The sequence below is a fragment of the Aedes aegypti genome, chromosome 2 (assembly GCF_002204515.2).
Source record: "Aedes aegypti strain LVP_AGWG chromosome 2, AaegL5.0 Primary Assembly, whole genome shotgun sequence".
NCBI classification, from domain to species: Eukaryota; Metazoa; Arthropoda; class Insecta; order Diptera; family Culicidae; genus Aedes; species Aedes aegypti.
The window spans coordinates 21,875,404-21,901,242 of record NC_035108.1 but is presented as its reverse complement, the minus strand read 5'-3'; the positions used below and the strand labels follow the sequence as shown (position 1 = coordinate 21,901,242).

General features: G+C 36.2%; 1 protein-coding gene across 12 annotated transcripts in view; it reads right to left on the bottom strand.

Moving 5' to 3' along the window:
* Positions 1-25,839, bottom strand: part of LOC5571277 (myocyte-specific enhancer factor 2) — a 296,538-nt gene that overhangs the window by 147,156 nt on the left and 123,543 nt on the right. For 9 of the 12 annotated variants that reach the window (XM_021840199.1, XM_021840184.1, XM_021840195.1 and 6 more), the window contains one exon: positions 9,502-9,538. The gene's annotated coding sequence lies outside the window, so the exon portion shown is untranslated. Of the gene's footprint in view, positions 1-2,238; positions 2,469-9,501; positions 9,539-9,710; positions 9,727-25,839 lie in introns of those variants that run through there. The other 3 variants (XM_021840191.1, XM_021840190.1, XM_021840188.1) reach the window with 2 other exon arrangements.

Sequence of the window (25,839 nt, the reverse complement as noted above, 5' to 3'; positions counted from 1 at the left end):
TTTCTTTGCAAAAGTTAGTTTTCCGCGCTAAAATATAGTTTCACCGTTCGACCTGAAATTTTGCACTGTTGTTATGGGACCGAAATGCAATTCTAAAATGGACTGGCGTGAGAATCTAAATTTTGTCCCACACTAATATTCACAGTATTGCAATGAATGATGCTGATACAAACCGATACCAAACCATTATTTCCCTAGACAGCGTTCGCATTGTACAGTAAGATTATGATAAATCTTGATCGTTCATTGGAAATAATGCAATGAAATTATCACTTTCCGTTGCCTACATTTTCATATCGGAGTTTTAATTCCTTTCACAACTAACGGCTCACTGTGGTATAGTTAGTGGTCAAAATACACCACTTCAATTTCGATATTATGCGTACAGGTTTTTTCTCAGTTTGGACGAATGAAATACGTTCTCAATTATGTGCGGTCGTTGAGGGAATTTCTTAAAACATCGTGAATTATAAAATTTTACGCCGTGTGATTGAAATTAAATCCTCCAGAGAAGATGTACACGAAGGTTTTCCATAGTGTAAATAAGTGCCCGGTGAAGTAAGTTACACTGAGGGATGGGAGAAATGAGAATCGTAATGTGACGTGGCTCAGTCGATCGCTATTCAGATTTCACCAGGTACGTCTTCGTCGAATTCGGCGAAAAAGTGCAAAGTGGGTAACACTGCGGAACACGTTTTTGTCTCCAGCATCAAAATACCTCTGTTTACTTAATAAAGGGTTGCTGAATCCATTGCCGTTTACAGAAATATCATAGCACGTCTAGTTTTTGAGATATTGGTTGTTAAAAATTCGAAAATTGACTATTTCAATGACAATACTTATCATCAAAGTTTGTAATACTTTTGAACCGAAAAAGTTATTTTTTGATGGTTTAGAAAAGTATTGTATTTTGCCATATAAGAGAAACGAAGAATTTAGTATGGAGACTACAAGTATATTGAAAAAATCGGTTTAATCTAAATTTAATCGTGCATTTTCAATCAAAATACATCTAAAATGAAAGTTTAAGTCCTCTTTTGTATGCAAGATGGATAAGATGACAAAAAAGTTTGATAAAATATACTTTAAATTTTAGGTAAACATCGATAAAATCAATGTTTCATACAACTTTGGCGACCTGTAGCTAAAAATTGTGACGTGCTGGGAAATTTCTGAGAACGGCATCAGATTCAGCAACCCCAAATCTACTAGAGACACATAATTTGATCCTTGAGACACGCAAAAATGTCATTTTTGTTGCGCTGTGTAATTGAACTGAAGTTATTTATCGAAATACAATAATTTTATTGCATTTTTGGTGTACAAGTGAACGAACCATAATCTACTACTATATGGTATGTTCGAATATCCGTCGTAGTGGAACTCTTCAAGTTTGATACGACGATCAATAGCGCTTGCGACGAATTGCAGAACGAACTGCAGAACGAACTCATTAATTTATAACATAAATTTATTATGCTTCGGTATCTCAATCTCATCCCCAACCAAAATTTGCCAAGGGGTGATTCGAAAGTGATGTTCATATTAATTTCAAATGTGTTTGTAAAATACTTCTACAGCACCAAAATTGAAAATTCAGATTTTGGTTCAATTTGTAACGTAGATTCATAATGTGTTAAAACTTAGCTTGTTACCTCTAAGCTGAACCTTCGGAAAATTTCGTATACCTACGGAAAATTTGGTAGATCTGCGGAAATTTCCGTAGATCTGGCATCGCTGCAGTGAGGTTGTGCTCTAAAGTGACGAAAAAGAACAAAACCGCGCAACGAAAACAACCGATGCGAGGAAAATGCCTCGCTCAATGATTCACAAACCCACGTTCCGCGCGTTTTCCGTCCCAATTTCTTGTTGCTCTCTGCGTCATCCAACGGCGAAGCTTAAGACGAAAAGCGTGCGCCCGGTTAAGGGCAAAATATAATTTATGATCCCTTGCAGTAATGTCCGCTCGACTTGAGGCAGAAGGAAACGGGCGGCACTTCGCCAATTTGCGTGAACAGGAACTACTAATGAGATTTGAATTCAACGAAAAACGACGAAGAAAAGCCTTTTCCATCTCAAGAAGCCACAGAAATTCCGCGGTCAAGTAAGCCATTTATCGCGCGCATTTGAAGCGCCATATTTTCCCACTTTATTGCCGCCGCTTGCTGCGTTGGCATGCGTCCGAAGTGCGACGAAGTCGTCGTCGTCAATTGCTTGGATGACATGTTTCACACCTACCTCGGATCCGCATTCAATGAGGTCGACCCTCTCGGACTTGCCGATGATGATGATGATATGCTGAATACGTCTCTGTCTTCTGTCGGATTCTCGGATTCTGCTGAACGACCGAACTGGGGGGCCAACAGGTAGAAGTGGCCCGGGGGTTGGAAAATCCGTCGCGACTCGATCTTCTACACACTCTGCACTAGAAGAGAACAACCACAAGTTGAGGTCTAGTTTGTACTGATTTTCCGACGGATTTTCATCCGCTATTAATAGAACAGCTTCTTGCTGTTGGTGATTCGGCAGCGAAGCTCAAGCCACGATCATGACTTTCTCTCTCACTCTCGCAAAGTTTCGGGCGTTCTCAACTACCAGTATCCCACCGAATCGCGCAATCCTCTTGTCCGATAGCTCAGGTCGGTTCGAGTGTTTTCCCGCGAATCATCTACATCTACAAGGTTTGGAAAATTCTACAACTACGTTCATAGGAAAAATAAAGGTAAAGCGGCAAACGATCTAGTGTAAGTCTATGTGTATTTCCAATGAGACAACCAAAAAACGGTCTGCGTCTACATAGTCAACAGGGGCCATCCTACGCGGATCGATTCCTTTGGGTTAAGCGATGATGGCCGAACGACGCGGGACTTCATGCTGAGCGAAATACGTCTTGACAAGCCCCGGAGGGAAATGAACAGTTTCCGAACGGGACGGGCACAGTGGACATTCAGAGTAGATATAAGGACAAAATTGTTTTGTATTGTTTTTTTAATTGAAAAACATGGAACATGGTTGCAATTGCGAACAAAAAGAAAGGTGAATCTCAGAATTCACTACTCTCTTTCAAAAATTGTTTGGGATTTAAAACTGTCACGGAACGTGACAAAAATGGAAGAAAGGACATTTCTCCGGTTGCGCGCCTTCTTCCAGGGGTGAAATGATTAATGTTGATAATTGCATCGAAATGAGCAATCGGTTTGCTGCTTTTGACAAATTTTCCGAGCATCAAATCGAAGCAGCCTCTAGCCCAGGCTCTTTGAATCAAGTGAGGCAACGAAGAATGCCGCCAATCGTGATCAGTTGTTCCGAATTTGGAGAGTTTAGGTAGGAGACCTTGAACTCTATTAGAGGAATCAAGGTTTCCTTCCAAATCGCAAAGAAAGGACACTGTCGCGTTTTGCCGAAAACTCTTAAAGATCGCGAACATCCTTTCAAACATCTTGGAATGAACAACTCAAGTGAGATTTTCATCAGTCCAAGTAATCATTATGAAAAAGAGAACCCAATCTGGCATTCTTCGGAAAGGGCTTTCTCAAGAATATAATTTAGTTCACTTTAACAAAAGTGATTAAAATAATATTGAAGCTTTAGAAAATGTAAGACTTATATTCGATGTCTGTGTGATATGGTAACATTTCCAGAAACCTGGAGGAAATTTTCAGAACTCCACTCAGTGCTGTCGGTGCCAAAAGTGAGATCATGGTACCAAACATTGCCTCATGGATGCTAAATGCATGATTTGCGGAGGTTTTCCCAACGTTTAGGACGTCTGTCCTGTGAAAGAATATACCAAAAAATCTTAACGGAAAATCATCAGATAATGTAGCTACATCTAGTAATATGTTTCCCTCTGATTTTAATTTTAGTAACTGAACAATTGAATCAAATGATTGGTGCACTGTTCAAAACCACCACTATGACTGAAACAGTCCAAGTTGATGTATAATTTACTAATCAAATTGTCATTGGATGACGTTTCTCTAATAGATTTTTTTTTAATATTTTAAATTGGAATGCTCATTCAGGATGCCTACTCATTAACAGAAATGAAATTCCCTGATAATTCCACGTTTTGAAAAATAATTCCAGGTTCAAGAATTTCTTTAAAATATATAAATGATTGACATTTTTTACATTTATATGACTACAACATTATTTTAAAAGATAAGAGTTCGGCTTCGAATTACTTAAAGTAAAAAAAAAATCTAACGACAAATTTCGAAGCATTTTTCACTAAAATGAAACAAAAATATCTGTTCGTTCCAAACATGTAAACTTAAGAAATAATTTGGTTATGATTATTGATTTCACACATTTTCTAAAATGCTTATCAAATAATCTGAAAGTGCCTTTAAGCCTAACCATAGACGATCGTACAATTCGTAGTTGCTACTCCATGATTGACCAGAACAATCAAAATTGCGCAAGGAACCAACAGAAGGAGCTAGGGAAAAGCTTATCATTCTTAGTGTACACCTTTGAGAGTCTGAAAAATGTGAAGTCAATAATGGCGCCGGCCACGTCCTTACGGTCATCGAGGAAGGGAAGGAATGTAAGTGTGACGTCCCTTGTCCCTAGAAACCGAGATCATCTCTGCATCTCCAAGGCTGTCACGGGAAGGATTTGGTGTTAGTAGGAAGGGTTATAAAGCCACATGTTCAGGATTCACCTTGGTAAGTGATGCGACTCATGCAACCTCAATACAAATACATCAAATTTCTCATTCTAATGTAAACCATAAGTATGTTGACATCTCTGGTGACAAACCTTTCAAAGATTTTTACACATATAAAAAAAGCCAAAGAAATGTGAATGTTTTTTTTTTATTATGGAAATCTTGAGTTAATGTCAATGCCGACACATATAGCGACGATCATTCAAAGTTTTTCTGATTTTTTTTTTCTATCTTTATTAACGAGATTTTTAACCCTGGGCTAGTTTATCTCGGGACCAACGGCGTTACTTCCCTTCCGAAGGAAGTTGTCACTGAAATGTTTAGTGACTATTTCGGGGATGAGCGGTTCCACAGAAAATGACGACTTTTTTCCCAAATTTCATTTTTATATTTTTTGATTTGGATGAAATTTTGCACATGCTTTCTTTATGCCCAAAAATGCCTTTTTGCATCATCGGCTCGCCAATTTGACTCTAGCCTTACCTTTGAGAAGGGCCTAAGAAAAAAATCCTTAATAATTTTCAAAAAATTATAACTTAGAAACGGTTTGTCCGATCAGTTTGGTGCCTTCCGCAAAGTTTAAGGTTATTGTTGGGACTATCTGGAAAAAAAATATACACTGTAAAAAAAATGTTGTAATTTTTTATATATCGAAAGTAAAGCTTAAAAATCAATTTTCTCAAAAATCGTATTTTTGATTTTTTTTTTTTTTTTTATATGTTAAAGTAGACAAAAAATGAAGTCTTTTGCACAGTGGGTCAAGATGGAGAAATCATGGTCAAAAAAGTTATGACTTTTTGAAAAAAAGGTGAATTTTTGAAAATGGTCATAATAAACTTTTTAAATATTTTTAAACTCGATTTTATGAAAGTACACAAAATTTACAACAAAAAAGGTATATGGAAAAATCAGGCTAACTTTTACCGTTTTAAAGATACAGCGATTTTAATACAAAATTATGATATAATTTTCAATTTTCGGTCATTATAATATAACTTAGAAACGGTTTGTCCGATCAGTTTGGAGTCTTCCGCAAAGTTTTAGGTTATTGTTGGGACTATCTGAAAAAAAATATACACTGTAAAAAAAATGTTGTAATTTTTAATATATCGAAAATAAAGCTTAAAAATCAATTTTCTCCAAAATCGTATTTTTGATTATTAAATTAATTGATAAAAAAGTACTTATAAAATAATTAATAATGTTATAAATGTTACAACACAATTTTTATAAAAATAACATGGAACGAACTCACTAACTGATGGGCTGAAACTCGATGTGAACCTTATCGTATGTTGATATGTTCGTGCAAAATGATCGGCCAACGCGCAAACCGAACAAAATTTCGAAAAACAAAACGTCGAATCCCACAACGTCTAAAGGGACAAAACGTCGAAAGGACAAACGGCGCATGTACAACATTGTTTGCTGGACTTCTTTTTTTCACATCGAGGTCGGTCAATTATGCTATGCATAACGTTTGGCACATAATGAATTATTTATTCTTCCGGAAGAGAATCATTCTTTCAAGGTATTTCGTTTCGTTCAATTTTTTACTTTTCGACGTTTTGTCCTTTCGCCACTTCCTGAAAACATACTGGGAAAAACAACGAACGTTTCCATCGGAGTAGCCAAAACGCACTGCAAAAAGGTTTCCTTCGTTCATGTCTTCATCCTGTCACTAATTCTTCTTGACCTGAAAGTGCCTTTAATCGTCAAAGTCAGTTATGAAGAAAATGGGCTATTCGAATTTACGAGAAAAGCCTTTCTCTTGCAATGGGATTCAGATTTATGGACATCAGCGACGTACACACAAATTTCGCTGGAGGACATTTTGTATTTTTTCATGAATGATATCTTTGGGAAATCAGGGCTACTACCCGTCTTGGAAACGACAATTTAAAACTTTTTGAAAAAAACTAACGGGAACCACGACACGAAAATTTAATTTATCAATTGAACAGACAATTATTTTAGAATATTTCCAAGACTTTCTTTTTAATTCCAAGTGGCGACAAGTATAACTTCTTGTTTTGCTGTAGATTTCTTCCACATATTACTCCGAGATCTCTTGAAAAGTTTGATTTGTAATTTTACACGAGTTTTCTGAGCGATCCTTGCAAAAAATTGCTTTTAGATACCTTCATGAATTCAATCTGGATTTTTCCAAAGATCATTTTCCTCCAAAGATTCTTCAAGAAAGTCTCAAGTTTTCCATGAATTTATCCATTGATTCTTCCGTTGGACTTCCTCCAACTTTTTCATTTAGAGCGTGTTTAAGAATTCAAAATTTTACCAATTATTTTCGCTTTAAATTCACAAGGAAGTCTTCAAAGATTTGTTTCCAATCATTCATCAAGGGATGTCTCCAGGGAAATGGCAAAGAAATTTTTCAGATTTCTTTGGAGAAAAAATTGAAAAAATTCGTGCGGAATATCTGAAAAAAAAATCGAAATAATAATGTTCTAATGCAATGCTGGAGAAATGTCGAGAGAAATTTAATGAAGAATACCAAGTCAAATTCATGTAGGGATTCTTGGTTTGGTTTATTATAGATTTTAACAAATAATGCTTGAAAGAGTTTCGAAGCAATTCCTGAGAGTAATCATAGATGAATTGCAAAGTGATCTTTATGCAAATTGCTGGAATAAATGAAAAAAATGGCCTATGAATTATTGTAGGGTTTCTTGGAAAAATGTCGAAACGAATTATTTTCAAAAATAAAGGAACACACTTAAGTTATTTTACAGGAACCCGTGAATTTCACCGTAATCTCAACAACAGGTGGAATAAATTAACGGAGTACGGTAATTTTTTACAGTTTTCGGTAAAATTTCACCAGAATCCATTAAATTTCAACGGAATTACGATGTTTTATTTTACCGAGCTGTTGAGATTACGGTGAAATTCACGGATAACGGTAAAATAATTTAAGTGTGAATAAACCTTTGTGGAAGAACTCCTGTAACTAATGTAAAAATCGGTGAAATAACCAATGAAAAAACGTGTCGAGAAAATCCTGGGATTAGCGCTAGGATTTTTTCAAAGTAATTTCTGTAAAAAATACTGGAGGTAGTAGCCTTTGATTGTTCTAGGATTTTCTGGATCAAATGCTAAAGAAATTCACCTAAGCATCCCTTGTGAAATCGCTGGTAGCATCCCTGGAGGAGTACCTGAGATCATTTCTGGAGAAATCACTAGAATTCCTAAACCATTCTCCGGTATCTGAGTAGAACATCACTAAAAACTAGTTGAAAAGTCGCGTAATAGTTAATGAAGGTTTTTCTGAAGCCTCTAGAATTAAGTCAAAAAGTGACTTTAGAGACCTTTTTGATTAAAATAGAGACTTTAGAGACCGAACATCAAAAATAGACTCTAAAAATAGACCTACTTGCCTGAGAAATATACTATTTTTCGTACATGTTGCAAATTTTGCTCTTTACCTACAAAGTTTATTATTTATGTAAAATACACAAAAAAAAGGTAAAAAAAATGTAATGTTCTCAACCATGTTTCATATGCTAATGAACGATACCCAACAGGAACTGGGAACTGTACTTGCCTGTACCAACTTGGTAGTTTTACTGTCCGCTTAACAGAGCCTTCACTGTTTAACAAGAATACACTGTGGTCTGTTACAAAAACGAAGTAAATGTAGAAGCAAATGTATAACAGTATAGCTGAGATCTGAAATATATTACAGACGATCGATCTCTTTCGTTTGTACCGAGCCAGAAGATAGACGTTACCTCTTATTTGCAATCTTATGTTCTGCTTAATTATCTAAACAAGTTTTATGCTGAATAAATAAAAATGGCTAAAAACATAAAGGAGTGGACATCGCAAGTAGTATTTTGATAGCGACGCAGCCGAAATTTTTTTCGATTGAAAAGATTTTGTATCAGTACATATTCTAACATATTCTAATTCAAAAAAATCCCTGATTGTGCTTGAAATTCCCTGAGAATTGCAGAAGTTTTCCTGTTTTTTCCAGGTAGTAGACACCCTGAGTTATAACTGAAACTTATTTGAAACCTGGATCCAAACTCAGAAAAGATCCAAACTTTTTTGTTTATCGTAATGATTGTCTTGATGGGGCACGTGGGGGAGTTGCAATCATCATTCATAGGCATATAAAACATCAACTTTTTTCGTCATTTGAAACTTTAGGTGTTTCCGTTGGTAAATATACTTTCATAGCTGTGTAATTACCGTTTCAATGCTCTAACTGGCAAGTTAATTTGCTCTAAACTGATGTCAACAATCTTTGTTTGCGGATGTCACAGGCCTCTCCGCCAAAAGACGAAGTCTGCGTGTCATCTGTAGTAGATTGCAAAAAAAGGAATATTTGCTTTTTATTTGAAACCTTCAGGTTTCACAACGAAAGGGTTTCCAATAAGATGGAAATCTATCCTTGTAACCTATGTTAACGTAATGTAACCCATGTAACGCTAATTCGCCTTTCTGCACTTATAAGGCCATCATACGACTAATATATGGCATGTCAGCTGTAGGATAGCACTATATTAGCACGCAGGGCGATATAAAGTACTATTTGGTTACTTGAATAAGCCACCTTCTCTATGTTGGAAAATCGAAGCCTTGCTAACTAGGCTTGAGAACTACTTCTTTTGGTATGACGTTACGTCTAAACCGTTACAGAGCTATTTCTCATGTTCCACGAGCATTTCCACAGTTTTTAACCGAGAGTTATTTCGTCAATTGACCATTTTTGGATTTGAATGGCTTATAAAATCGGGTATTGAAATGAACAACTCTTCTAGTTACTGAATGACACCTTTGAAAACTATTAAATGAGTATTTACCTTATTTTGTTGAAGCAATATTGTTGTAATCGTCCATCTAAAATAGAGAAAAATAAGAAAAATAACATTATTATTATTATTATCACAGACCTTTTGCGACTCAAAATGGTAGATGTGTAATTATTATCTAATTAAGTAATCAGCTTTTTAATTTATACCAACTGTATAAATTTTCCTTAAATTTCACCCAATGTTCCCGAAATGATCACCTCAATCCCACGTCAAACCACCGATCGCCAAACACGATATACAAAGTGTCGTCATTCCGAAAAAACCACCCTCAACCCGACCCCTCCCTCTTTCCCATGAAAAAAACCGAACACCGTCTGTCAACGACTTTTCCGACCGATCGGCCTAAAGGATTGGAACCTCTTCAATCAACACGCTCTCGCGGACGACACCACACCACAGTCAGCTAGCTGTTGTTGATCACAACGAGACACACGACGACAACAACGAACCGAACCCGGTTGAACCTGATGACTAGTTACCGACGGACAGTATTGGACAATACATTAGTAATATTTCCAATAACATCCAAGAACATCTTTGAAGAAGATACCATTGATATACCATTAAAATTCTCTTAAGTCAATCCGTTATCGCTTTTAAACTTGTGATTATAAAAATCACTCAAAAACATATGTTGAAATTAAAAATATATGTAAGAACTGTAAAAAATTCATTCAGAACGGTTTCTAAATAGCCCAGATCTAACCCTCTTCTTCTTCTTCTTCTTTTTCTTGGCATTAACGTCCTCACTGGAACAGAGCCTGCTTCTCAGCTTAGTGTTCAATGAGCCCGTCCACAGTTATTAACTGAGAGCTTTCTTTGCCAAAGTTGCCATTTTGCGCATTCGTATATCGTGTGGCAGGTATGATGATACTCTATGCCCAGGGAAGTCAAGGAAATTTCCATTACTAAAAGGTCCAGGACCGACCGGGAATCGAACCCAGATATCTTCAGCATGGCTTTGCTTTGTAGCCGCGGACTCTAACTACTCGACTAAGGTAGGCCCTCTAAAGTTGATAATTTTGTATGGAAAAGTTTCAAATGCATTGTCCAATACTGTACATTCGACCATTCTGACCACAGTTGGTTGATGCGCAGAGGGTTTACGCAACAAGAGGTGCGCGCATGACCGCTGTCATTCTCTGCTTGAAAAAGGCACCGACCAAACCAACACTGCTTCAAACGCCACAGAGTCGGGCAAGCTTCTTTCCCGTTGTTGTGTTCTGGGCAACGAAAACACGACCGCTTCCAAAAAATCTCGCCCGGAAAATCGAACGAAAAATTGACCACCACCATCCCCTCTCCCTCTGGCTGGCTGGTTGGGTGACCGAGCGAACAAAAAATCATTAATTACATAAGAACTTCGCATGGCTCCTCCGCCGGTCACCCATTCGACAGCGATGTCCTTGGCGCTCTCGCGAGTTGTTAGCTCCGAAACAAATGAAACCTATTAAACAGCTAACAGCAAACGTGTTTTTCGAACTTTTTCGCGAGCGCTTTTCCCCCGCCACCCCGAGAGCGCATCACCCGCTCCCCCCGATAACTTTCACATGTTCAATCTTTTGCGACTTTGATAAAGAAAAACGAAAAACCCTGGGTACAGAACGTTAAATCGCCCATTGGAAGCGTTGTATTCGACATTATTTGGGTATTGTTGTTGCCATTTCAACTGCTGTAGTTCGTTTGCTGCAACCGAAACATTCGAAACACGTATGGCGATTGTGCTGATTGGCACTTTCCAAACCGAGAAAGCATTGGGTTTTGGTGCTGGCGTGCCTTTTCAGAGCAGATTGGCAGAGGGATACATTCGGGACAGAGGTTTTTCAACTGTATCGCAAAATTCTGCTAATCGATTAGAATCCTTGAAAACTTTGAACTTACGTCGCAGATTTTGACGTTTTAGATAAAATTGACACTTTCTATTAAAAAGGCTTATCTGACCTATCCTATCGATTTCTCTACATCGATTCTCTCTTTCGCTTATAACTTCGCCAAAATAAATATTTCTAGATTGCAATGCAAGATTCGTCGATCCTATAACACTAAAAAGAGTTACCGTCAAACGGGATAACTTGCAACAGGGGTGAAACTTGCAACACAACGACATGTAACTGAATTGACGTTTTCTAAAGCATTAAGTTAAATTGTTCTAATTTGTTACACCGGTCAATGACCTTAGGTATAAAAAGAGAGGTTTTGGTGAGGATTTTGGTTATTATGTCTACTTTGGTTGGTTTGCTGGAGGAGAAAATCATATCACACGTTTGATCGTATAAAAACAAGGCGGAAAATCGTTCCTAGTACCATACAAACGGGCTATAAATATTATTCTAGGTATTTGCTTTTCGCTACAGTATTTAATAGTGTACAAGAGCACTATAAAAAAGTTTTGTTAATTTCACGTTTATACACTGAAAATAATTGAAAACGTTTTTGACTACCCTTGTGGGGTAACTTGCAACAGCAATTTTAATCTCAATGGCAAGATGTTTTCTGCCGCTTGTCACCAAAAACACATGAAAAAGCAAGATTGACCATTTATTTGTAGAGTAACATTAAAATTGTTAAACCTCAACCAACTTATTACACGTTTGGTAGAAAAAAGTAACATTAATCGCATTATTATTGGAATTTATTATTTTTTATTTGTGAAAACTATGATTAATTTTAAAAATATGTTTCAAATGTAACTTGCAGATCTGTCATTATGAACTTTTTGCATGAAATATAAAAATAGCTATTTTCAATGACCAACAGAGGCCATTTCAAGACATGCGATCAATATACGATACGTTGCTTTGGTTAAAATATGAATGAAAAATATCTTATGTGAAGCGAAACCTCAAAACCATTGCAGTTGAATAAAAAAAAAAGTAGCATTAAAACTTTTAAATGGCTTTCTACTAGCCGTCAAGACTTGTGTTTTGCTAAAAATTTTCACTTGTGGAACAAATAAAATACAAAATCAATCGATTTTTTAATCGTATATGATCAATACTCATAGTTCAATCAAAAATAATGATTTTTCAAAAATGATGGTACCTAGTTTTTGTTTATTGTCATGTTTTTACTTAAGTTAATTATTTAATGATTTAAAAAACGGTATTGATAACATTTTTGATAGTAAACTTCAGTCTGTATTGTGTGTTGCATGTTACCCCACATCAGGGGTAGCATGAAAAAAGCATATTTTCAGCCTCTCCTGATCCCAGGAGAACAAATTTTAATAAAATAAATACCACATGGCATTCTTTACGTAGCGATTAGGATACCAGATTGTATTTGGTTCATCTAAGTCCTTAAAATTTTCGTCCAAACAGATTTGAAGTTGAAAAGTGTTGCAAGTTACCCCGTTTGACGGTACGAAAAGTGGATTAGTTTCCAGTAGTAATTCGAAGAGAGCAAAGATGAAAAGAAATCGATCATTACAAAAGAAGGCATAATGAAAACTCAATCTTAATTATGACTTTGGCATGCACTATGGAAATAATTACACACCGTCAGGGCTCAGATTTTTGGTCAAAGTTGAAACAATGTTCATGAAAATCTTGTTTCGTTCAAACTTAGAGAAATCCTCATGAAAATCTTTCATCGTACGTCGGCTCAAAATTCATGATTATTTTATTCTGACCATCATATTTATTACGTGATGCATTGACATAAGGTTCTGGTCACATCCAGTTATCCCGGAATCGGTTCCGATAGGACCTCCAAGGGACAGTTTTGTAATCCTTTTTTTTTTAATTTCTTTATTAGTATAATTCCAAACATTATATTCATTATTTCTTATATCTAGGTGTTCTGTGTTATTAGACAACACTATCATCCTAATTTGGTAAAACAAATCTTAGATTTTATTAACATTTTGTTAATAACATATTACATTTCATTTGCCGTAGCAGTTCAGATTTTTTACAGGTGAGTTGATTTCACCTGCTTATAAGAGAAAAAAAACGCTTTGAATATACTTAACCTAACTTAACCTAAACATATAACGCATTAATCGTGGCAATAGAAGATTGTAACGATTTTTGCCTGAAATTATTGATTATTTTATTTGACATTTGTTCCAATGTTCCAACATTGGTTATTCTATGTAACTCATTGGTACTATACCAGGGAGGAAGCCTCAGAATCATTTTCAAAATTTTATTTTGAATTCTCTGCAGAGCTTTCTTCCTGGTATTACAACAGCTAGTCCATATTGGTACAGCATACAACATGGCTGGCCTGAAAATTTGTTTGAATATCAAAAGCTTGTTCTTAAGACAAAGTTTTAATTTTCTATTAATAAGGGGATAGAGACATTTTACATATTTGTTACATTTGGCTTGAATGCCCTCAATGTGATTTTTGAAAGTTAAATTCTTATCTAGCATGAGCCCTAGATACTTAACTTCATCTGACCAATTTATTGGATTATCGTAACAACATGTCTACTTGAAGGTTTCAAATAAAGAGCTTTTGGTTTATGTGGGAATATTATTAGTTGAGTTTTGGAAGCATTAGGAGAAATCTTCCATTTTTGCAAGTATGAACAAACTTGTTTGCAATCGACTACAGATGACACGCAGGCTTCGTCTTTTGGCGGAGAGGCCTGTGTCATCCGCAAACAAAGATTTTTGACATCCCTGAGGTAACTCAGGTAAGTCAGATGTGAAAATATTGTATAATATTGGTCCCAAAATGCTGCCTTGGGGAACACCAGCTCTTACAGGAAGTCTTCCAGATCTGGAGTTCTGATAATTAACCTGAAGTGTACGATTTGATAACTTTGAATTATTCTAACAATGTATGCTGGAAAATTAAAGTTTTTCAATTTAACAATCAAACCTTCATGCCAAACACTATCGAATGCTTTTTCTATGTCTAGAAGAGCAAGACCAGTAGAGTAGCCTTCAGATTTGTTGGAACGGATCAAATTTGTTACACGTAAAAGTTGATGAGTGGTCGAATGTCCATGGCGGAATCCGAACTGTTCATTGGCAAAAAATTCGTTGATGTGGGCCATCATTCTGTTCAAAATAACCTTTTCAAAAAGTTTACTGATGGAGGAAAGCAAACTGATTGGACGATAGCTAGAAGCTTCTGCAGGATTTTTGTCTGGTTTTAAAATTGGAACAACCTTAGCATTTTTCCATTTGTCAGGAAAATATGCTAATTGGAAACATTTGCTAAATATATCAACTAAAAATGATAAGCTACTTTCTGGAAGTTTCTTGATGAGGATGTAGAAAATTCCATCATCGCCAGGAGCTTTCATATTTTTGAATTTTTTAATAATAGTTCTCACTTCTTCCAAATCAGTCTCCCAGGCATTTTCGAAAACGTTCTCTTGATTGAGAATATTTTCGAAGTCCTGAGTAACTTGATTTTCAATTGGACTAAATTAAAATTGTGCTCGCTTTCAAACTGCATAGCAAGTTTTTGAGCTTTTTCGCAATTAGTTAGTAATAATTTGTTTTCCTCTTTCAATGCCGGTATTGGCTTCTGAGGTTTTTTCAAGATTTTAGATATTTTCAAAATTTTTGTTTCTTAAATCTGCAAAACGTTTCTTGATTTCTTTCTGCAAATCCTGCCATATAATTTTCATAGCAGGATCACGAGTGCGTTGAAATTGCCTTCTCCTTACGTTTTAAGACGGATCAAGAGTTTGAGATCATCGTCTCTAATCACGGATTCACATTTTGGAATTGCAATGCTCCTGGCTTCAACAATGGAATTTGTTAAAGTTTCAAGAGCATTGTCAATATCAAGTTTAGTTTCTAAAGAAATGTTAACATCAAGATTAGAGTCAACATACGTTTCATATATATTCCAGTCGGCTCGAAAATAATTGAAAGTGGAGCTGATAGGATTGAGAATCGCTTCATGCGATATTTGAAATGTAACAGGGACATGATCAGAATCAAAATCAGCATGAGTAACTAATTGGCTAAGTTTTGTAATCCTATTCACTCATATCGTGCGACGGCTCAAAATTCATGACTTTCTAGTCTGAAAGCTAAATAAAAATCATTAATTTTTAGCCGACACACGATGAATGAATACGATTATAAAAGTGTCTCTCTGAGACTCTATCGGAACCGATTCCGGGGTATCCGGATGTGATAAGAACCTCATATCGGCCCATGGCATTATAGCTATGATCAGGGTGGCCAGTGAAAAGTCATTATCAAATTCCCGGTTTTCTTCCGGTTTTTTCCCGATATTTCAAAAATATTCCCGGTTCAATTATAATCTATTTTTTACCATTTCAAACGACTTCAAATACGATTTTTTAGTCATACAGCAAAGCATTTCTATTAAAGTTAGATGGAAATCAATTTTTTTGCCCTGCATTATAATTTTGTAGGCCCATTATGTTTCTGCTAAATACCAGTCTGATCAATGCAACGATATTTTAATGTTTCAAGTAATCGTGAAATTTGTTTTGAAACTTTTTATTGTAAAAACGAAGATTGTATTTTTTTTTTCGAAGACCCACACGTTAGTGCTTCTAGGGAACGATTTTCCCACACGAAGGACGAAGAAGCATCACACTAGACAACGGACTAGCATGCAACGCCCAGTGGCACAGTCGGAAAACATTCCTCACGAAAAGTTTTACGACCTGAAGCGGGAATCGAACCCACACTCCTTGACTCGATGCCCTTAAATGCTTGGTAACACTAACCGCACGGCTACGAATCCCAAGAATGTATCATAGTTTGATTTGTAAAACAAGTTTATCAATTGTCATACATTTCTCGAACAGAAGACAATAGCAAGCCTTTAACATCAGAAGAAAATAGCAAGCTCGCAACAAAAATGTTTTTTGAAAAGTTAGGTAAGCTTTCCCATAAGTTGATTTCGAAAAATGATTGAAGTAATGTTATCATAGGCATCCTTATATGTCTTAAAAATATACCTTAAGCAATAAAAATAGAAGTATTATGTGGAGGAATTTTTAGCTTAAATTAAAAGAAAATCAAAAATGCAATTGTCGAGTGCTTTGCGAATATCAAGCTTGCTTAGATAAATGTAATTGATGGCATCCAAATATTGTATTTTGTAACATGAAATTCTTCAAGGAATGTTATGAAAAAATCATTATTCACAAGATTCTTCAACATTGAAAGGTTTTAACATTTTATGTAGTTAATTACTGGATTAAAGAAAGTCGTCCTTTTTATAAAATATTTATCTAATTGGCTTGTTTAGGGGTATCCTGCTTTTTACATATTCTGATTGTATGTTAGCCGGAGCCAGAATTCAAAGTTCCACTGAAGACTTACAAAAAACTGTGAATTTTTCATCAATTGGGTTGTTAATTGGCAACATTTGTATAAAGACCCTAACTTAATTGACAAGGTTGAGATTCGAATGTTGAAGCTATATTAAAAACCCACTAATCAATTTTATAGGGATTGTGTTGGATATTATCTGGTATGCACAATTTTCCCGGTGGTAATTAAAATTCCCGTATATTTCCCGGTTTTCTCCCGGTGATTTGAAATTCCCGGCTTTTTCCCGGTTTTCCCGATTTCCCGGTGCGCTGGTCACCCTGTATGATATTCAGAATAAAAAAAAATCGCACGATATGAGTGAATAGGATTACAAAAGTGTCCCTCTGTTGCCCTTTCGGAACCAATTCCAGGGTATCCAGATGTGGCCAGAGTCTCATATAGTTTCATGGTATAATAGGTAGCTATGATATTAAGCATAAAAAAGCATGAATTTTGAGCCGTCGCACGATATGAGTGGAAAGGATTACAAGTGTCCCTCTGAGACCCTATCGGAACTAATCCGGGGTATCCGGATGTGCCTTGAACCGCATAATGATCCATGGCATTATAGCTATGATGCTTAGGAAGATAAAAAAAATCATGAATTTTGAGCCGTCGCACGATATGAGTGAATAGAATTACAAAAGTGTCCCTCTGAGGCCCTATCGGAACCGATTCCGAGTTATCCTGATGTGTTTTAAATATCATGAATGTTGAGCCGTCGCAGAGCACTATTCGTTGAGTTTAAAAAAATGTCCGCTTTGAGTACATTCAGGAACCGGTGTCAGGTGATCCGAAATGTCCAGAATCAATCAGAAACAATGTCATCAAAATCTACGTGAATCATAACTTTCGGAACGGAATAACTCCGGAACCACGTGGCCAATTTCATTTATGTTTTATTTATTTGGTAATATATTCATCTGGCAATATTATCTTAATGAATCTATAGTTAGAGTATAAACGTCCCAGACAGCTTCGAATTCCGAACACTCTACTTTGTATGGGAAAGATTTCACTCGAAATGTTTCAAAATGTGCCGTAAAAACTCCCAATTTGAAAGATGATTTTTATAAACATTTCACATAGCAATCCATGAAAAATTACAATGTTCAACTAGTTTTGACGTCTTTCTAACAGATTAGAGCGTTTTATTAATGATTCGACTATTCTAATTGTGTTTTTCAAGAGCTGTTCGGAATTCGAATCAAAGTGACCGGAATATGAAGCAAAAGTGTGGTTGTGTCCAGAATAAAAACCATGAAGAGGCTGAGCATTTTTATTGATTAAAGTGAATTGAAGAAGTGGAATCCGAATCTTAACACTGGCATATTATTTTCAATAAATATAACGATTGTTTGATTGAATAAAAAGATTGCATTTTTTCCAAATTCGTCAATAAATACAAGTTCTTCATTTGTGATTGGATAAAAAGATTGCATTGTTTTCCAAATTCGTCAATAAACACAAGTTTGCTGATGCTTACACTTCATTTGTATGAATAATAATACTAGCAAAATATTGTTTTAAAATAATAATGAGTAAACCGTTCTAACTTTATAACTTAAGTAATACTTAAACATATGTATTAAAATTCAAGTTTAATCTGACGTGATGAATCACATTCAATCAAAGATATTCTTTAATCATCTACAGTTGACCATTTTATAGGAAATGCGAAAAAGTCTCAGATGTATTGTGAATTTTATATATATTGTGCCGAGAATCGTTTAAAATGAATTATTCATTAACTATTTTCGTGATATTACTTTGCTTTCCATAAGCTAGGATTTTAAAATACGAAGTATGTTCAAAGTTTAATCTTTAACTGTCTTATGTGTGCGAACTTTTGCAAAAAAAAAATCAGACACGGAAAAAGGTCTTTCTGGGTCCATCTGGATGTTGATAGAATTTTTGTCCATGCATCGTGAAGTATCAACAAATATTTCGCTTTGAATAGACTCGTAATATACGTATTATTTCGAACAATTTTTATCAACCCTTGTGCCATCACTGAAGCATCTTCAAATTTTTCAATATCCTGAAATATTTGTGACTAGTTGTCAGAAAACTTGATATTCATCATCAGTAGCTTCATCATTTGTATTAGATAATCAATCATTCGATAATCCTGTTGGTAACCATAGGATCTGCTGAATAATTTCCGTTCAATAACTTCACCCTTAGTGTTTTTCAAATGTTTCAAAACATGTTTTTAACTTAAACAAGATATTAACAATGAGCATGCTTCCAACGTTTCTATGTATGAAAAAAAAACATCCTAAGCGCTGAAAAGATGATTATTAGAATAAGCCTTCATATAATACGTGCCTTGATCGACCTGAGAAGTTCGTCGTCAACCATTTATTGTGAAAAAAATATTGATTCAAAAGATTATAAGATTTTTCATCAGTACCGAAAATACCGGTGCTCAATGCTTTCCAGTACCGGTATTTTGGTACCAAAAATTGGTCGGTAATACCGGTACTTTCGGTACCGGTACTCCCGGTACCAAAACCCTAATTGGCATCTAGCTTCCAAGGGAACAACCGTAAGGCGAATCTTATGAATGATAATAAATCTTCGAGCTGGTTTTGAATCTTATGAATTTGCGCTGCACAGCTTCAATTCGGTCAATTTTTATTGCATGGTAGGGATCCTAAACAATGGAGGATTAGTATAGAACGTACGTAGAACGGATCAGACCTACATAGAATGATTTGAGAGTGTATGGGTCACGGAATTCATTTGTAATTTTGGACATAAATCCTAGTTGACGACGAGCTTTTTTTACAATCTCCTCGTAATGAGACTGGTGAAGGTGAAATCGGTGTCAATAATAACGCCCAGGTTACGTATGAGTCCACACTTGTAAATCTTCATATCGGCGGCATAAAGTAGGCAGAAGCCTTCACCGAAAACTAAGACGACATCATTGATGAAAAAGGAAAACAGATTAGCCAATTTTGATCTCGAGTTTCATGTCACATTGGCATGGTATGGTTTTGAGCATGCCCATATAGAAGTAATTCCTCGAAGGTTTCGAACATTATATGTGGCGTTCTTTTTGTGCACCGGAAACACTTCCGGATATCTTCCGGAGTGTTGGAAATCGACATTGCTGCAAAGACATGTTGTAGATGTGCAGATTAGACTCATGAAACATTTCTTAAGGATGCAGGCAAGAATCAGGACCAAGCTGAGATCTTCCACAGTAATGTGGAAAGTGTTAGCGTCTATAACGTCTTTCAGTGTGCGTTAGAGCACGCTCAATACTCAAATCATTGCTTGAGATTTCAAAAACTGATTCGAAGAACTCAGCAAACAAAAAGCATTTTTCGTCAAATGTGTTTGCCATGCGGTCATCCACACGCAGCGAACTGGACTATCGAATTTCATACATTTTGTCTTATGAAAGGTGGAACGATTATTGCAATACGAACGCTTTATGTATCGTTTTAGCATCACTCCACTTCAAGGCGTCGATAGGCGCGTGGTGTGCGCTCGGGCCTATCAATCGCAAGGTTCTTGGTTCGATTAAAGGTTGCCGCGTAAGCGTTTTTTGTTTTCAAATTCTGATTTCATAAGGCAAATTCATGTATTTCAACCCGATTTCTTGTAGCGAATTTTCATAAGGGGTTCCTACGCATGACTGAGGGCAAACCATTATCCTCCCGTTTAGAATTCGCAAAGTTCCAAAACTTGCTGTTGCGTTCGACTTTCTTTGCAACAAGGGCTAACGAAGATCGAGTAGTGCGATATTTTCGATGAGCAGCAATCCGTTCCTTTTTCTTCCGGAACATAATAAATCTTAAAGAGTTTGCGTTTTGTTTGAGATCAAAAGATCCAAAATCGGTCCATGACAGACAAAGTTATGATTTTTTAAGTTCATTTTTAAGGAAAAGTCAGACTTTGGGGATTTGAGAGGTAATACAAAATTTTAAAGGATTCCGCTTGTGGTTTCGGTCGGTGCTATGCAACCCAGATAGTTTTTCTTTCGTTTGTGAAAAATTTGATTCTGATGGGTAACTACAGCAGTTATATAGTTGTCATGTGATAGTGCCATTTGGTGCTTTTTTCTGATGAAAATAATACGTTTTGAGTTGCGGAAACCGCTTCGTTTATGATCGTTGTGCTAGGTGTAGGAGTAATTATTTTAATCCCGAAACAATTGTCCAGTTTTACTCTTTCCGTCCGAAGTGATTGAAAATTGAGAAAACTGTACATTTACAACTCCTTTGATGGTCGCGTAGTTGTAGTTAGTACAATACAAGTGGGAAAACATCTGGGAAAATATCATTTTTCATACACAACATCAGCGTGCTGCTTTTGGAGATGACCAAACGCGTAACAAACAGAAACTTTTCATCCGATTTGATGAGTTTGTCCCAATCAAAGTACTTATTTTCAATGAAATTAGGGCTATTTCAGAGAGTATTTGTCAATTTGTTTTCTCGTTTTGAGAGCGAACAATGGCGCTCAAACCAAAGCTCTTTAGCTAGGACACAAGGTGGCGCTACCTGTGCCCCATCCCTGGATGACACGCGCATGGAGTGACATTAAATTTCTTAGCAACGTCGCTCCAAACAATTTAAATCCGATCGTATCACTCGCTTGTAGTGAATCCTATACCATACCCTTTCCTATCATCCAACTCCTTGACATCTATGAAGGTGTCGGAGAGTCGCTGGCCTCTTTTTAAGTACCTAGGTGTCTTTTTAGCTTTCACTTCCGATTGGAGAGCTATTTCATCCAAAGTAAGGCCTGTACTCGAAAAAAATGCACCAGACAAAAGTGTCCGCCAAAAAAATATTTTAAGTCGGATTTTATTGCATTAGTATTGCATAAGTGAATTTAGAAAGAGTGGTAAAGTAAAAAACATGACAGTTTTCAGTATGCAATCTACGAAATACTCCGTTACCACGCAAAGCAATGCATATCTAATCTAATCTAATCTAAGCGCTTGCACAGCCAATATTTAAAAGCATCCTAGAAATACCTTAATTAATTAAGATATTTTCTTGTCAGTATTAATATTTGCAGAATATCGGCGACATGATACAAATATTAAAATGGCCAGGCCCACTGTGCAGACTTCGGGTTGCAGGCAATTGAAAAAATCATGACGATCAGGTTATTCACGCATGAATAAACTAATGGACAAAAAATTTTCAATTTAAGAAAGAAGAAACGAGGACAACCGTACCAACCGTTTCAATTCAGGGTTTAGAGGTTTGATTTAGATCGTTGGGAGTGGCGTTGCTAAGAAAGTTAATGCACACTCCATTGTTGTTCTCCTGGGGTGGGACATAAGCATTTCTTCCTCATGTCCTGGATGTAGAGCCTTAGTTTAAGCGCCTTTGCTCGCTCTCTGAAACGAGAATAAAATTTATTTTGCCCCGTACCTGCTAAATAGGAACCCACTATACAGGAACTGTATCCCATGAATTCATGATGTGTGCAATTTTACCAAAAACTATAATATTGAGTATTTAAAACGATCTCACCAGATGTAGTGTACCCGCGTTTGTTATGTTTTTATGTTTATACTCCTGCATTCCGCTGTTGCCGCCAATGCTTGCATGTTGCGTTTCGACAATCAACGGTAGCTTTTCGGTGGTCAGCAACTACAGCATATTTTGCGTCTGGTAGCCTTGGTGCATTGTCCCGTCAACGACACTAAATTGTACTTCTTGTCCATAAGCCAAAGTCACTTCCTCCGACTGAACTCGGGCTCACACTTGAACGAAAGTTCACCGTTTATGGAAGTAGCAGCAACATTGCTTGAAAAATCTTCTCAGTAAGAACACTACTATTGGATACATACACTTTATAACGTAATGAATGCAGCAATCACTAAATATAAAAAAATTGTATATTCTTGAATTTGACGGACAACATTTTTTACGTCCTTTGTAGAAATAACCTGACTGCATTTTCAAACAATCTGGAATGCCTTTGCATCGAAACATACACGATCCGTCAAGATATAGTTTCGAAAAATTGCTTTCTTACTTCAAAATTTATTAGAGTTAGCTGAAAACACCTCGAAGGGATAAATGTTTCCGACTGGAAAATGCCTGATAAACACGATGGACTCGATATTTTTGAAAACAAAAAAACTTGACAAATTGATTTAAAATTTTAAAATTGAAAATAAATACATTTGGCAAAACTGTATCCAAAAATACAAAAATAATATTTATTCTAGATTCGTTAAATGACTTTCTTCAAATATGTTCCAGGTATGTTTCCCTGTGTCTAATATTTCAAACATGGTAAGCAAGTAAACAAAATCGTTTTGTGGTTTCAAAAGGTGATTTAGTTGTACTTCTATACTACTTGTCTGGGAGGTTCTATTACACAGAATCTAAAACGAACGAAGTGGTCAAATGTTTATCATATCTGTGATACCTTACCTTACCTCACAGGAATAAATCCAATCTTTTTGTAACAAAATGCGGCAGGCATGAGTGACATTTACTGTGGATTATATGTTTATATCCTAACTGATCGTTAATACTCCTACGCTAGATGATCTTTCATGAGTCCTTAAATTGTAAGGCATAAAATAACAAGTGATTATCTGAACAACAGAAATGTGAGATTTAGAGACTCGGAAGGGTTGAAAAAGAAGTTTGAATGGCGATTAGCCCCTTTAACTTCAACTTAAATCCAAACGAACCTTCTCTAAATAAAACCATGCAAATCGATTAAAGAAAATAAAAAAATCAATGAAAATAAGGGGCCCAAGCACAAATGGTTGTAAGTGACATTTTTGGACGGTTTTGAGTTAAGTGTAATAGGAAACTCTACTGTTGTCAAGCTTTCTAACGGTATTTTTAGGTCCAACACAAAAAATAACACAATTCGTGGTTCTCATATAATTTTTATGGAATGAAAAATTGCTGAAAAAACTTCAAACTCGTTTTTTTCAAAAGAAGATTTTTGTCACTTACACCCCTTTGCTTCTAACCTTCTCAAATGTTTTTGAAGTTTTTAAATAAGTAAAATTTGAAGGCCTGAGATATTTAAGCGTGGTCTCCCAAAAAAATATTTCACTCTCTAGATGATCAATGATCAAAATCGACAAAGGCTTAAAATAGATCATGTTCTCTCCCTCACTGATGTCACGTTGGATTCCATTTTGATTCTCTCCTTCACTGGCTTTCGATGACACTCCTAATTTAATGCTGATTGTTATTTTTCAAGATTATGGCTCTGTTATGGTTTACTACCGTGTGAGCCTTTAGTTTTAAGTTTGATTTATAATGTTTACCGAAAAGATAAAGAGGTTTTGTGCCTCTTTGAGAAAGATTTTCAATGAAAATCACTCAAAGGGGTTTTCCCTCTTTCAAAATTTTAGTAAAAATAAATAAATAAATAAATAAATAAAATAGATCATGTTTTTTGAATTTGTAAAAAACATGGTACAAACATATCATTGTTTTTATAGTCATGCAGAAGGTTTCTGGATATGGTTCCGATCGATTCAAAATCATTTTGTAATGGTAGTTTCCTTGGCTTTCTCGGACATAAAACATAATCGTACCTGCCGTATTATGCACGAACACAAAAATAGTAACTTCACCAAAGAAAGGTCTCAATTGATAACTTTGGCAGTGAAGGGGCCTTCCTTAGCCGAGTAGTTAGAGTCCGCGGCTACAAAGCAAAGCCATGCAGAAGGTGTCTAAGTTCGAATCCCGGTCGGTCTATGATCTTTTCGTAATGGAAATTTCATTGACTTCATAGAGTATCATCGTACCTGTTACACGATGTACGAATGCGAAAATGGCAACTTTGGCAAAGAAAGCTCTCAGTTAATAACTGTGAAAGTGCTCATTGAGCACTAAGCTGAGAAACAGGCTCTATCCCAGAGAGGACGTAATGCCAGAAAGAAGAAAAAGAAGAAGGAAGTGAAGATTAAGCTAAGTAACAGACTCTGTTCAAGTAGGAACGTAATGCCAAGAACAAGAATAAGATATAAGTGTATGATTTTTATCAAAGTTTTATCATGAATCCTCTTTTCATCATGAAATACATTTACCAAGTGAAACGCTAAACCAAATAATTGAGAACCCTCTGAAGCCAGATTGATTGTTCAAGTTCTCCTCGGGCAAATTGAGGAGGGATGGACTGCGATGTGATCAGAGAAGACGACACAAAACATCTAGGTAGTAGGAGATTAGATCGACCACCGCAGACGACACTGTGGAAAGAAAAGACTGGTCGGCGAAAAAGAAAAAAAATATTTGGCACGCTATCAAATTGGTTCAACTTCTCGCCTTACTGCCGTATAGGTAACTATCCCGCAACTCAACTAGAAAGCATTGCTGGGTGGTTTGTACCGTTGTTGTTACTGTCGGGCCACAGTTGTGTGACTAATGCCATCTTTTCCGCTGGCCGCCGGTTTTCGGTCATCGTCGTCGTCAATGTTGGTGTCATAGTTCGACTAGATTGAACAACAATTCAGCACGAGGTATCGGAGAGACAGATTAACAAGGAAAAAGCAATCATCTAGCAGGAATGTGTATCTCAATCATTTTGATCTTCTTCTTTTTCTTGGCATTACGTCCTCACTGGGACAGAGCCTACTTCTCAGTTTAGTATTCAATGAGCACTTCCACAGTTCTTTACTGAAAGCTTTCTTTGCCAGAGTAGCCATTTTTGCATTCGTATATTGTGTGGTAGGTACGATGATACTCTATGACCAGCGAAGTCAAGAAAATTTCCATTACGAAAAGATCCTAGACCGACCGGGAATCGAACCCAGCTACCTTCAGCATGACTTTGCCTCATAGCCGCGGACTTCTAAACACTCGGCTAATGAAGGCCCCAATTAATCATTTTGTATCACTGACGAATAGTTTGCTGCCTAAGTGGAAAGCAATGTTGGGGGTCTGATTCATTAGAGTTTGATCAATGCAAAACATCGAAGGGAATGTGATCCTGGTCGTTCGAGAGAATTCTTCTTTTTAAGTGTTCCCAGCTACTAACAAAATGAGACGAATCATTAGATAACACTCACTCCAACTTTGATTAAAATTGAAGTTTGCTA